Consider the following 15601-nt stretch of genomic DNA (forward strand, 5'->3'; position numbering starts at 1 on the left):
AGTTCTACACCGATCCCTTCTGAATGAGTGGCTCTTTATGCTTTCTATTTCTATAATATAATAAGTAAGGATTCTTCGCCCTGAGGCCGCTTTTCAGGATGCTCTTTTAATAGCAATGTTAGGGTCAAGTAATTCATTGATGGAGCCGACTTTTTTGATGATAGGAATAGCCGTTCTCTTAGTTCAATCCTGTCTTATCTGCTGAGCCTAGCGAAATAGCCTGTGTGAGGCATAAAAATCACCTTCCGATCCGGACTCTTTCTTTCGTAAAGCTTGGCTTTGGAGCATATACCAGAGTGAATCTAAGCATGACTTTCTGTTTTGTTGTACCGCCTAGCTCTTTCTATTGATTACTACTCAAGTCAGGACTAGCGTTCGCACATCTCTTTTGAAAGGCTAAGATCTTTGTACCAGTACCTTTTCACTCTTAGCTTAGGAAAAAACATATAGGTTTTTCCTAGGCGTACTACTGAAAACAGTTGCATAAGGGATCCTCCCATAGCCATAGTTGGACTGCTTGCTAACGCGGACTGCTAAACCGAAGCAACAAAGCTGTAGTAGAAATTCCTTTCTCAATGGTTGTTCTCTTTACTTATTACAACCATATGCAAGCTCACTCCGAACCGAGTATACTTAGTACAGGAAAGAAGCAACTAGAAAGATCCTTGGGGACAACTCTAAAAGGCTAAACAATTGCACGCCTGGACCGCTATCGAAAGACTTAGCCCTGGAAAGCAGAATAGAGGGCTAATGCTTTTGATTAGGTGGGACTAGAGCCAAGGAACTGACTTAAAATACTACAGCTTTCAAGACTCCTGCTAAAGTCCATAGTGCTTCCTGTCATTTTCACTAGTCCTGCTTTCCTAAGCTTTCTTACTGAAAAACTGGCTTTGACAACCTCTGATGCTTGCTTGATGGGAGAAATGGAAATGGGTTGGGATTAGACTTCTTCGATTCCTGTAGCTCTACTGATAGGGTCCCTGAGCGTCGGCAGCGAAAGAGTTAACAACTCAGCCCCGGTCGTGCTCCACACCCGTGAAGCACTCCCTCCAACCTAAGGGACTGGGGAAGCCTTTGCCCCCTACGCTTTTAGGTACTACGGGGGCGGCTTCCCTACCACTGGACTGAAAGAGCTACTATCGGCACTTCCCCACACCCGTGAGTCAGTGCCTTGCTTTCAAGACGAATAGTGGAAAGTCTATTAGACGGCTACTTTCTTCCTCTATCGCTCGTGAACCCCACCCGGGATCCCCTCGCTCGCCTTCGGGTGAGAGAAGAGTTCTTGCTTCCTCCTTTCCAGCTACCTTGCTAAGAAGTAAAGTTCTATGGTGTTGGTGGGGATTAGAGAGAAACTTCCTTCTATTGCCCAGTGAGAGTCATATTCAAGAGCATAAAGCTAGTCACTGCATTTAGTCGTCTGGCTGAACCCGAATCCTTTGATTCTTCTTTCCTTAGCGCTTCGCTTCCTTCCAATCAAAAGGAAAAAGACGATGTTAGGAATCGATTGAATCACTGATAGCATTCTGTTGCTTTGCTTTCTCTTCTAGGAAAGGTAAGAGTGACTCTTTAGTGATTGCAAGCATCCTCTCATTCTAAAGACTTTAATACAGCGGAGGCAAATGCCTTATCATCAACTACAGGTGAGGCCGAAAGCCTGATCTTCTATTCCCTCTCTGATCTGGGATGAAGATCCTCCACAGTCGAAGTTGGACCTGACATTGGGAGTTTCCATAGCATAGGTTGTGGTTGTAGCCCGTCAGCAGGAATAGTTTGCGAGCCAGTTGCAGTGACAGTTGGAGTTGCTTTACTTGGTAGAGTCTAGCATTCCCATTCTTCGGCGGCTTTATTTGCGTAAATAAGGAAGGGCATATCCAAAGAAAGGGACGCCTTTTAAGTTAAGCTAGGAAAAAAGGAAATGGCAAAGGGTCTTTTTCGTCTTTATAATGTATAGAATTTAGTTAGGATTAGACTTTTTAAGCATCGAAGGCGGGACTCTTTTCCTAGATAGGGATGGTCTAATTCAAATCACGCCAAGAGAGGTTTAATCTTCTCCCGTATCTATATAACATTTGAATTTCTCTTCTATTTCAGTCTGAAATAATACGGAATGTCCGAAGCTCTTTTGAACTGTTTGGTCGATATAACTTCCCACGTTTTGACTTTTATGGGGTTAACATACATTCCACTGGTTACTCTGATTATTTATCGTGCAGTGCGCCTCAGAGGCCTCAATGCAGAGAATATGGCCGACAGGCTTATGGATCTCTACTTTGATACGCTTAGAGAGCAAATTGAGAAAGAAATTGATCGATGCCTAAAGCTTTATTTTGGTCCCGACTTTATTCTTCCGGAAGGGAAGACACTTAGAGACATATCCTTCTTTGTTAGTGATTACGAGAATTTCGACGAGCTTTTGGCTATTCTTCAGAATCTTTCAGAAAGAGGGATTAATAGTTTAGAATTTCTTCAGATTCTACAGCTTTTTTTTGATGGTTGAATTTGCCAGCGGTGTGAAAGGAATAGCGTTGAATCTTGAGAATGAGAATGTCGGAATTGGAAATCCCTTGACTTCGTTTATGCCCTTATGTTATGGCCCTTATGCAGTAAAGAAAGTGAGGCGGGCTAAGATTCCATTCGAAGTAACGTAACAGGATTCGATGTTGCACCATCTTCCACTCTTCTCGGGATCCGGAGTCTTTCGAGAAAAGGTCCCATCCTTCAATCTCATGATTGGGTTGACCTGGTCGAACTATCTGAAGTGGAGAAGGAAAGAAGAGCAAAAAAAAGGGGGCTTGAGTGGACAAAGCCTTCAACTTCCGTCCCACTTCTCTATCTGTCAAATCCCCTTTCTACCTAGGTGTAACCTTTGAGAATCCGTCTTCCTAGAAATGCCTCAACCTTCGATCTGAAACCCTTCGACTTCGATCGGCCTAAGAAGGAGGATCGTGGTCTTATTTTCCTCCCGTCTCTGGAACTACAGGAAGGCTACGCCCCTTTCTGGGTGAGCGCCTCTTGGCATATTCGACTTAACTCCGAAACCCCTCAACTCATGAACTCTAGGCTGGCTTGAAGAAAGACCTTCCAGGAGCTCTACATCACCCTATATATGGGATTGATTGAGCCGGCATTCATGCTAATTCAATGTGGGCATTCCTACGCACATACCATACATAGACAAATGAGCGGCTACCACATACGAAAGATTGAATAAAAGATCGAAGAGAAGGCCAATTTTAAGAAAGACCGACGACTTGTGTATTGATTTCCTACTATTAATTCCGCTCGGGATCCTATTCTGGGATCCCAGCGCTCCCTACGCTTACTAAAAGATCTCATTTCTTCATTCTCATACTCAAAAACGGCAACTCCAAGAACGACAGATACATTCTAAAAAGAAAGAACTCCATCCGATCCCTATCTTTTATGCCGATCTCAGCAAGCAGTACCGGAAAAAAAGGAGTGAAGGTTAGCAGACTTGGTTGCCTGCCACGGGCCCCTTTGAAACCAACTAAGTCAAGCTCAATTACACAAAGCTAAAGGTCAAAAGAATAAGGATTAAGTTAGTGTTCAGTGAGCTCGAGATAGCTGAGTTTAACGGTCGGGCGAGAGGAAAGGACACCCGGTACAGTCTTTTTTTTGCCTCAGCCCCCAAAGCACACCACACCTGAAAAAACTTACTTTACTTACTATAGCTTGCTTATTGGTGAAATCAAAAATTTCGTAAGAAAACAAAGACCTGAGAAGGCGAAAGAAATAGAAAAAGCTGCCCAAGTCTTGTCTTGGTCTTGTGTTCATTAATGTCCCCCAATCCCATGTCTTTCTTGGTTGGACCAACCCAACCGGTGATTTACAATTTCAACAAGTCTCTCTTTTTTTGGGGGGAGCAGAGCACGTTTACAAACAAAGAAATATATCATGAATGAGCAGGCCTTAGTTCTCTATGGACATCCCTTTGTTAGGTAGGGCCAGTGATGTCCAATTTATGCTATCGGATACTATGTCTTTAGACAGTCTGTCAAGTACCTCTTCCACTAGGTCAGATGCTGAAAGCGCTCCACCTGACTTTGAGGGGGACTTAATCGAATCTCTAATGAATACACTAAGTGGGTGAGGAGAAGCGGGAGGCAATTACCTCCCGAATGGACGATGCCCGACCTTGTTCGGGCTGTTATTGGAGACGATCGGATTGCCCTCTGTATGCCGGGCTTTCTGACAAATGACTATTATGATGTCATGTTACATGGCCAAAATGCTTGGTTATGCGAACAGATTTTGAACTTTATAGATCTCATCAACTATGTCTTCTAGTTCCGAAAATGTGAAAAAAAAGTTTTTCGAGAAAAGGTCCCATCCTTCAATCTCATGATTGGGTCGACCAGGCCAGATCATGAGTGAATAGAAAATCGAAAACGTACATAGCTGTTCCAGCTGAAATACTAGGAATAATTCTACCACTTCTACTAGGAGTAGCCTTTTTAGTGCTAGCGGAACGTAAAGTAATGGCTTTCGTGCAACGTCGAAAGGGTCCTGATGTAGTGGGATCGTTCGGATTGTTACAACCTCTAGCAGATGGTTTGAAATTGATTCTAAAAGAACCTATTTCACCAAGTAGTGCTAATTTCTCCCTTTTTAGAATGGCTCCAGTGGCTACATTTATGTTAAGTCTGGTCGCTCGGGCCGTTGTACCTTTTGATTATGGTATGGTATTGTCAGATTCGAACATAGGGCTACTTTATTTGTTTGCCATATCTTCGTTAGGTGTTTATGGAATTATTACAGCAGGTTGGTCTAGTAATTAGGGGGCGGCCGTTCGGTCGCCTATGAGACTAGGACCCATAGGTCAAAAATGGGTTAGTGCCGCAGGTGTTGAACGATCTACTCTACACAGGTGTGGGCTTACAGGGCTAGGGCTCATAAACCCTTTCTTTCATTCAAAAAGAGGCCCTGGCTTCTTAATACTACCAGCTTTCCGGGCCGGGATCGATAGATAAGTGGAAGTCATAAAAAAGAGATCTTTCTCTTCGCACCTAAGATCAAGAGGAAGGGTAGCTTGTCAAGCTGGCCTCTAAAAAATATATATATTATTCTTAAAATATCATATCTTATATATATTTTAAGATTCACTGTCTTTTAACCAGCTGTTCTTCTTTGTCAACGCTACTAAGGACCTATGGGTTAGCCTACTATACCCTACTAATGTATTGTATAGTAGGGTGGGTATAGTAGGCGAGCGAGTTAGCGAAGACGCTTAGGCTAATAGATAAGAGAGCGCTCACCCAGAAAGGGGCGTAGCCTTCATTCTACTACGCTACGCAAAGGTTACGAAGTCACTTAGCTCGACGTTAGGAGAGTAAAGGGGGAAGGCCATACCCACATAAAAGAACCGCTGTTCGCTTACTTTCTAAGGTCTAACCTTTCGCTCCCCTACTGAAAAGGGGCACAAAGCCGCTTTGCACCACTGATAGACTACTTAAGATTCAATTCAAAAGGCCCTACTTAGTTTCGCAAGCCTTTGTCATTGTAAGTCAACTAAGTAGGGCCTGAGGCCCCCTGCGAATCCGTAAATCTGAGGAGCATGCCGCAACACAACAAAAGGATGGTCACCGCTGCATTTCATTATTTCCGGAAGGGAAAAAAGACAAGTACCCCCATCATGGTGAACCTCTCCTTGTGATCGGGATGAGGTAGATGCCTCCCAGCTGGGGGGCGGATCGAATCGGAGTTTCCTTAGGTAGCCACCGACCCACAGTTATCCTTAAACTTCCGTGCTTGGTGGAGAAGAAGCGAACAAAGGTACGCTCGCTTGCTGTCTTGTTCTCTGCCGCGAACTGGGATCGCTCGCCAGCTAGGTCAGATTGGAGCAAGAATTTATGAGAACATATTACCCTTCCTCGGGGACAAGGGACGGAACGACCTCTCGATCTGCTTACTGCAGCCCAGGAAGAAAAACGTCGTCTAGGCGTTCCTTGTTGCTCCGATCTCCCCGACGCCTAGGACGTTGTCTGGGCCAAGAGCCATAGTTAATTGCTGTTTCCATTTGGTTGTTTTTTTCTTGTTGTTGATACCGGCAAGACCCAGCCAGATGATGTCTGCTGGTTGGTAGTAAGAGGACTCGTAGTACCCGCATACCCAAAAAAAAGGAGGCGCTGATTCCAAAAATTTCATTTGATTTAGTTTCTTACTCCCCCTTAGCAGCGGGAAAGGGGTCTATCTATCTGCCTAGCTTTGGTAGATTTCCCCCAACGCAATCCATATAAATTCCACGAATCCCTTGGTGGATAAGTCCGACGACTCAGCAGCAGTGCGGAATTGAGTTTCTCGTCTGGTGGATCTGATCTTTAGGGGGCAATACATACCAAAAGGTGCTTTAGTGATCTTTGATGATCTGAACAAGGAACTCTTTGTGTGGATCCATCTTGTTCTTATTCGCATTGTTCACCTTGGTCGGAAATCAGGGTGGTTGTTCTGCGCTTTTATTATATTTAAAGCAAGCAGCTTCATCCTTGATGATGGCCTATGGTGGTGATGAATTCGTTCATCCTGACAATGCGGTACCAGTTTCTCTCACTCGGTCCGGTTACCCTCGGATCATTCCGTCTCATCATAGGCGTATGATTCTGAAGAAGGATGAGAAAGCGGACATGCTGGTGAAGTTTTATTAAAAAAGATTCTCTCTGTCAAAGATCGTTACTTTGGCAAAGAAGGTTGATAAATCAACGTTTTCTAGTAGAGTAGAACCCCACCCGATAATATTGACGAGGTGGTGGGGCTGGTTAGTTCGATTAAGGAGAACTTTAATCGACTTATCAGTCAGTCGCTATGCTCCCTGGATAAAACGTATACCCCTTGAACAAGGGTTACGGTTTGAACCAACCCGGAAAGCCTTGCCGACACACTCATTGACGAAAAGGGTGTGGGTTGGGAGAAGGAAACTTCCTTATCGTAAGATTCGGAACTTTCGCTCTTCATTCACATCGTTTTCTCATGAGTTGGGCGCTTTTCAATGGCTGTTGGTCGTTGGGCACTCACAGGGTACCCAATGGTCACATGCCTGCTTGTGGCCTCCCCGTATTCGTTACGCCTTTGATGTGAGGAATAAAACCTTCACACCCGAGGATTTGGATTGGTTTGAGCGCCGTATAAGATAAGGCCCTTTCTACCATCCTGCGACGATATGGGGATCCCCTCCCCCTTGTTGGAACAGGATGGCAAACCCCACCAGTCAGCCTTAGACTAAACTCCCTTGAATAACTACCTAATGGAGCTCTATCCCACATCTTATCGGTACCCTTGGTGACTCTTTCTTACGCCTTGTGACAATGATTCCTCCCTTACTATTATCACATGAGGGCCGTGTCACCAGAAGAAATTGCTTAAAAAAAAAAGGCTTGCTCTTAGACTCGCTACAAAGACTCCCCTCTGACTTCCCTTCCCCACTGTGCTTTCTTTTAGTCTAAAACCCCATTTGTGTCAAGACTGGGGATGGGTTAGTCACTCGTCTAATGAAGGGATTTGAAGCTAGAGGAGAGCAAGGGAAGAGATCGAAGCTAAGCAGATCGCTTAGAGGCCTTTCTCCACAGGAGCATCATCCATCTTAGGGGTCAACCTCTGGCCTTGATTCAGGCGATTGACCCTTACCTTAGCAGCACTGTAATGATGGTTGAAGACGGATAGCAGCCCGTAAAGGCTTTAGACCATCGCGGAAGAGTTCAATTAGAGTCAGTAAGACCCGACATAATGGGAGCTTCAGTCTTCATGCCCAAGTGTGTTATCGTAAGGGGATCTGGTTGCTCATGCCTCTGTGGAGCTAATAAAGTGGGTTCATCTTCCTTCTTGACATCCGAGAACAAGCGGCCCCTAGAAATTCTTTCCCTCAGAGGCTTTCCTTATGGAGTTGGACTTAGTTCAGTTTAAAGAGCCAAGGAGCGATCTCACTGAATGATAGATAGAGGGTCTCCGGTATCTGGGATGGATGTGAAGCGGGTCCCTCAATTGATGCAGCACATGAATCTTACTCGGATCTATACATTGAGCTCAATCTTTTGAATTAGCCTTAGAACTTTCACAAAATTTTTAGAACCCTTACCAACCCCTTAGATTGGCTTCCTTAGCCCTATCTCGAGTGGAAAGCCGGTGAACGCAATTCTTTTGCCAGATTCTTGGTCAAGGTTTGACCTCGGGTTGGTGAGAGTACGCTCTTCCGCGCGCTAAGCTTAGGGAGGTACCATTACGCCTTTCTTCCCAGTATCGAGCTTTTTTGTTCTTTTTTTAGAAAAGGTGGTTCAAATTAAGTCTCTCGGGTGGAGCAGAGTTTGCGAAGAGGTTTAGATGTAAGAGGTTGACTGTGGATAACTCCCCAGTCGACGAAGTTACCATTCGAATTATGGCTAGGCCGCTTCCATCCATTAAACCCTTAGACTTTTCGGGAGCTTAATAGCTTTGAAATGGTTCTTTCATCGTCCTCTCAACGAAGGAGGGCCCCTTCGCTTTGCGTCTATTCGCTCTCCCCCTCTAGCTACTAGCTCAACTCCTCCTCCCCTACTGATTTAAGGTTGTTGATCTGATCCGTAAACCGCCTTCGATTTGCTCCCTTTGATTCCCCCATCATAAGTAGGGTATTTGCATCGATAGAAAGATTTAAGTGGCACATGACACGAGAGTACTGATACGCTCGCGCGTAACCTAGCTGCTCCCTCGAGAGAAGAGATCTTGCGCGCTCCTGGCCTTCTATTACTAATAAAAAGTGGCTTGTTCTCGATCCACATGAAGGAATAGTGTCCAATCCCGGCCCTCGATCTGTTGGGGGAGTAGTCCCTTTTTGGCAGCACTTCCTCATAGGGAACCACCAAGCTCAAGCTCACTTCGCAGCATTTCTTGTCATTCCCTACTTACTGCTTGGGCCAAGACCAGACACTTAACACCACCCTTGCTCACCCCTACTGATTTAAGGGCGAAGCCGAGTTCAGTAAGTGAGCTAAGAACGAGTTCCGAGTGAAGTTGCTACAGGAAGAGCATCAAAGCACAAGTTTCAGAGTAAGCTACAACTAGCAGCCTGCGGAAAAAGGCTAGCTAGCCTACTCTTCTAGCTACTTTTAGAAAGAAGGCCTCAAGGTCGTCCTTCCGCGTATCTCACAAAACGTCTTTTTTTCTATCTTCTTATTAATTTGACTAACCGCCCTTTCCCCTTTCTCTAATAAGGCAACTTCTAAAACCGTCCACAATCTATCGATCGCGAGTGTCTCCATTGGATGCTTCCATCTAGTATACCCTCATTTCTTCCGTCAACAACTACGGCTTATCCATAAGCGGCCCGAAACTGACTAAAAAGATACCGCCCCAGCTGAATAAGTATACTAGTAGAGTAGTCTCCTGTAGAGAAAGAAGATTAGATAGGCGAAGGGGAACTTATTTATTCTCTAGAATCTTTAGAAATATATATTATCATATCATTAGCTCTTTCAGGGAAATACCTATAGATTACTGTAGGGATGGAACAGAACTCCCAGAAAGGAAAACTTCCACTGCCCCAGCTTTTGACCTTGACCTAACCCTTTAACAACCTATACCTAGCTATTAACCTGTTCCTGCCCTAGCCGTCTTTGATCTAGCAGGCTTGATAAAATGGAGAAATCAAATCCCAGACTACCAAAGCGGGACCACCCACAGGACTTCACACCAGGAAGCACTCGGCGGCTGTAAACATTTATGTCTACGTGGAAGGGGGATAAAAAGAGTCCTATCCTAAGAAAAGTAAACTCCTCCCCCAACAGATCGAGTTATCTCATCCCTTGCTTGACCCCCTTGGGGACCAGATACTCAGACCTAGGCATGCACCATCATTTCCGGTCCTGGAGGAGATGAGAAGCCCGAACGAATAGATGAAGCGACTTCTGAGTCAAAGGTAGCCGTAGAAGGGCTTAACGCGCCCAACAGAACAAAATCTACCTATTTCATTAATCCAGAGGCCCCGATCGGGAGTTCTCTATATAAGGATTAGCACTACTAAACCTGGTTAATCTATTCCCAAACCGGGGAATTCCCTTACTATTCCCAGGAATTCTATTACTTTTTACTATTCCCTAGATCCAGTCGGAACTCTTACGGACAAAATGCCTGGTAAAGGAACTTTGAGGTTTTGTTACGGTTCTGTAAAGAAGTGGACTCACTGTAAAGTAAAGATGGAAGACCCTTAGGTCAGTCCTTTTAGTCGTCCCCTTTCCGTTATCAATTCCTAATTCCTATGCCCTCCTGGCTCTAACCCTAGATGATACGGGAGTAAGGCAGAAAGCAAGAAAGAAGTCATCTTTCCTTCCCCGGTCTGACCCTAAAGGCTCCGCTCTAGGCTGATAATCCTATTCCCCAATGGTTTACTTTAGTGCTAACTTCGATCTCAAGAGTTTGAAACAGCCGATGATGGCATCTTCCCATTCTGAAATGTAATGGCTATCATTCAACAGCGGGTTTGCAGGAAGACATTTGTTGGGTCTATTTTCACAGTTGTGGGATTTCTGATTATATAGTTTACGATTTCATTTCCCCTTCTTTCATCACCATTGAAAGCGCTTTGGCCCGGGTAAGTAAGGTACGGACTTTTCCTAGTTAAAACTCCTAAGTCATTTAGGTCTGGTATTCCTTTGATGCTTATAGCCTTCGTGTCAAGGAAAGACCTTCAAGCTGATATCTCCTACTTCCTTGTTCTTCTCACTCGTGTTGTCGTGTGAAAGCTGCCCTTCTTTTTGGTCGTTATCCCGGGTAGTTTGCTCCGAAGTGAAGAGTTGCTACTTCGTTGTTCTTTCTTTGTTGATTGTCCTTGGCTGAAAGCCGAGGATGGGAATATGGTTGACTCAGAATTGACATAATAAAGACGGCCCAACTTCATCACCAAAGGAAGGAAGAGCTTTGCCCATTCGAATTAGAAAGTGCTTTCTAGAGAGCGGATGTTGACTAGCTAGGCTAACAAGGAAAGCAGATGCAAGAATGGATTTCAAAGGGGAAGAAAGTCAGAGATTGATTCTGTGTTAATCCGTAAGGTCATATCAAGGGCTTTATCTCCTAGTTTCTTTCACAGGTCTTAGTTCCGCTAGTCCTAGGAGCGAGAGGTACGAAGGCCTTGTTAGTAAATCAATATACCAGCGACCAGGGAATAGGTATACAGTTCAGACGATCTTGAAGACGATTAATTTAATCAACAGCGGATAAATTATCCGCAGCAACCTATCTGCTGATCTATCCGCAGCTTCGATTCCAGCCGAAAAGCGAATGCTTTCTTAGCTGCTACTTGGCTAAACATTTCTAGAAGGGATTCCGCTCCCCTTTAGGGAAAAGAAATCAATGAGACTGCGGTATGCCAGGTTGCCTGCAGGAACCATAAACTCGTGGGCGGAAGGCCTTACTTCCTCCTTCTGATCTTCTTTTCGCTCTTAAGGGCTCTAGATAGCCTGCGTTTTCCGATCATTATGTGGACGGCAGGGCGTTGATTTCAAAGTCATAATATAGCGGAGGCTTTGATAGGGAAAGATTGCATTAATCTGAGTGACTACGTGCCTGCCTATCGCCCATATTCACTAATTCAAATGGAATGTTGGCGACTGACTACTTACCTTTGGTATGGTTAAACATGTTGTTAGACTGAATCTTCTATTCTCTTTTTCATTGTCTCGAGGTTGTAAGACCTCTACTAAAGAATCTTTGTAATAAAATAAGAAGAAAAAACTTCAAAGAGTCCTGGAGATATCAGAAGTGAGAATGCTGACATGAGTAACGAGAAATCCAGTGAAAACACGATCGCCTGCCAGTGGAAGGCTTTCTTGCGTTTCAGTAAATCAATCGGTCCTAGACTTTAAGCCAGGCTGCTGGATTATTCTATTGAGTTGCCTACCCTCAGGTCATTCGCAGCCTTAATAAAGTATCTTCGCTAGCCGTTGTTGGGACTTAGTGAAGAGTTAGCCTAGAAAGGCTTTGAAAGCAAGTCAAGCATTCCAATCCCAGCTAATCAATAGCAGTTCGTAAACAAGAACAGCAGAGTTTACAGCTGAACAAGTAACTTCCTCCTCGCGATGTACTTTTCGACCGTTGGAGCTGAGTCACTCTTGCCAAACAAATCGGACACTGTAATGTCCCTACAGAATAGCTCATGGAACTTGCTTTCCAGATCGTACCAAAGAAAAGAGTTTGGAGGGAGGTTCCTATACCAGGGGAAGGCCGATTTAGTAAGAGAGTTGGCAAACAGTCTCAACTTGAGGTAGTCCTTGGATCTAGCTTCCCCAATAAATAAAGTTACGAGTTGAGGTTAGCTCTGGACTAGCCTTAATCTATTTTCCGAGCTATGCTATATCAAGTATCCTAGCCTTTCTACTAAGCCATCGTCCCGTCATCCATAGTTCTTCGAACTAAGCGATTTCATACCATAGCGCTTTGCACTCTGTGATTTACATACCTTCTCTTTCTTCTTGACTTGCGATCGGGTACCTATCTATAAGCGGGAAATCTCAAAAGGAAGAGGAAAACCTTGGGATCTTTTCTTTCTACTGCCGTGCTGGAGCAATCAATCAAGACTTGCTTTGGATCGCGGAGTGTAGGAAATGAAATAGATATGACATCGCAGAAGAGCGAACAAGAAGAGCCAACAGACACAAACACTAAGAAATGAAACTTCCACATTCCATAATAAAGGAAGGTTGCAGGCAGCAATCAATAACATCAACAACCGCCACCCAGCTTCAATGCGTAGGAAAGGGTTGGCTTACCGCATCTACCTTCTCGGACGGGATAAGGCTGGGGCGTTCACTAAGTACTAAAGCTGCTGGAGCGGCAGGCATACCGAAAAAAAGAATAAGTCATCGATGAAAATCCTTTTTTTTATTCCGGTACACCATCAGACCGTCCAACATAAACTCCTTTACCTTGCGATCTCGTAAGCCTATCAATGCCTGGCTTCCTGCTATGCTATGAAAGTCGTTAGGTCAAGGGAAAAAAAGCAACTGGCTAACAATTCACTGACCTATCTAGCTTACCACCAAAAAGCTCCAATTCAGATGAATATTGCACATTTTGGAGTGTGCATCTAAACCTCTTCGCAAACTCTGCTCCACCCGAGAGACTTAATTTGAACCACCTTTTCTAAAAAAAAGAACAAAAAAGCTCGATACTGGGAAGAAAGGCGTAATGGTACCTCCCTAAGCTTAGCGCGCGGAAGAGCGTACTCTCACCAACCCGAGGTCAAACCTTGACCAAGAATCTGGCAAAAGAATTGCGTTCACCGGCTTTCCACTCGAGATAGGGCTAAGGAAGCCAATCTAAGACCAGAAATGAAAGATTAAATAGCTGGTCCAAGGAAAGGACTTTAGAATCAATCGGATGCGCTCGCCCAGCGAGAAAGGCCCTGACCCTGCCAACCAAGTCAAAATCAAAAAGAAAGAAGAGAACGAAAGGAGAAAAGAGAACTTCGTATTTTTGTAATTCTCTAGGAGTCATGTTTAACCTTGAATGCTATTAATAAATTCTACAGCAATAGTCCCTCGGACTCGGAAAGTTATAACGAAAATGGCTAACCCAATAGCTGATTCCGCAGCAGCCACCGTTGAAACCAATGAAGCAAATGATTGACCCATCATATCATCCGAAGAAACAGAAAATACCAAAAAGTTCGAATTCACAGCTAATAACATTGATTCAATTGGCATTGACATAATAGGAATATTTCGTCTATTAAGGAGAATTCCCCGAATACCTAAAATAGAGATGATCATAGAAAAAGTAAAATATTTGATAGGATCCGTTTCGGAAACGTGGAATGGTTGAGAAATTCAAATGTTAGAACTCCAGGATCTATCTAAGCGACTCTACTAGAAGAGGGCATAGTTTCTAAAATTAATAAAGTCATAGACCTCTTCTCCTCATCATATTAAAGGGGCGCTGCTCTGTATGAGGCTCGTACTGCGGAGCAAGCGAAGAATAAGGGCGCGCGTTAGCACTCCTGCAAGAGGCCTTACTCAACAAGCGCACCTTTATTAGTAAGGTTGCCTGTTTCCACTCATTGAGGATTCTATCTACAAAAGAAGGTCAACGGAGGATACTCAAGTAGCTCTCACTGACACCATCTACGAGAAGGTGAGGTCGTCTTTCTTTCCGGCCGCTATACGGTTCGCCTTAAAGCCTTAAAGACGGAGAAAGGGAGGAGCTGTTATCTATGTAATTACGGTCTTTGTTGGCCGGTCGAGCACTCTCTTTTCTTTGCTTTGTCCAATAGAGTCCTACCAAACAAGACTGACTTCTGACCAACCCGCGAGGGGTTGTGAAGTTGGACCAGGTACGAAGAATGAATCTATATCTGTGTACGGTACGGAAGTAGCTGGCCGGCGGCCGCTCAACTGTTCGAGCGCAATACAGTGGTGGTTGGTTCCGATTCGACAAGGGTAGAATGCCTGGTCGAGGGTCCAGTACAGTAGGTAGCAGGCGTGTTCGTTTTGGCTCCCGAGCGAGAACGAGAAATAGGCGCTGCACCATTCTTGCTGCTATGTACGTGAACCTTGACTTGAGAGATTCATCCAATGGAACCCACACTAAAAGGAGGACCACACGGGGCTCGACGAAACAGAAAATAGAAGCATTAAGAAACTTCTTGGGGTTAGTAGTAAAAGAAAGAGCCCGGCATTCATTCATTTCTTCATTCATATTCATAGTTTAGTCTACTAAAATGAAAGAGGGACCAGCCTCATCGTGGTAATTATCGGACATCTCAGATCGTTCACCTCTAATGTGACACGTTCCCTCCCAGTTATATGATCAACGGGATCTGAAAGGCTACCAGATTTTTCTCTTTGGAAACAATTTTAACTAAAAGCTGGTTTAGTATGGGAGTTTTAGCATTTCTTTTACGTAATTTTTCATTGTACCTAGGAATGATTTAGTGTTTGTCGCTGACAATCTAATGGAAAGCGTCATGTGCTGTATTTGGATTCTTCTAAGGAATTGTGAAATGCTCGGGGGGGCGCGTTCTTGGTGGCAGCAGTGCGATAAACGCCGGGTCCCGGAAAAAGGTAAGATTACAGTCAAGGAAATCGCGAAGAGAGAGAGGATTCTGGGACGACCCGCCGACTCTATTTCTGGCATAAGTAACAAAAGCTGAATTCATAAAGTCAGAACCATAAATAGAAAGTGCTTTGAACAAGGTAGCAAAGAAAAAAGGGTCTAGCAATCTAGGTGCCTAGCCTTCTATGATTGGCTTTCGAACTTCTTCTTATTCTAAGCTAAGTAAATTCTAGTTTTGAACAGGACATTCTGTTCACACCACACCACACTCTGTCAAGCAAGAAAAGGGGCTAAGTAATGTCGAAATTTCTTTCCATAGGTTTTGCCTTTTGGTCCCTTTCAAATTGGGCCCAGGCCCGCTAGATCTTCGAGTGCAAAATGGATGTCGCTGTTAAGACAACTTTTCGATGTGATTGACCACACCAGATTTCATGCAACTGTGGCTTCTCATGAACGTTTTCATTTTCGGGGGTTGTAAAGTCTAGGTCTTGTGTTCCGGGGAAATTTATTGTATTAGTGGGTCGGTCATTAAACAAATTGAAATTGAAGGAGATGACGGTACGGCTATCTG

Source organism: Arachis hypogaea, unplaced genomic scaffold (genome assembly GCF_003086295.3).
Source record: "Arachis hypogaea cultivar Tifrunner unplaced genomic scaffold, arahy.Tifrunner.gnm2.J5K5 arahy.Tifrunner.gnm2.scaffold_22, whole genome shotgun sequence".
Lineage (NCBI taxonomy): Eukaryota > Viridiplantae > Streptophyta > Magnoliopsida > Fabales > Fabaceae > Arachis > Arachis hypogaea.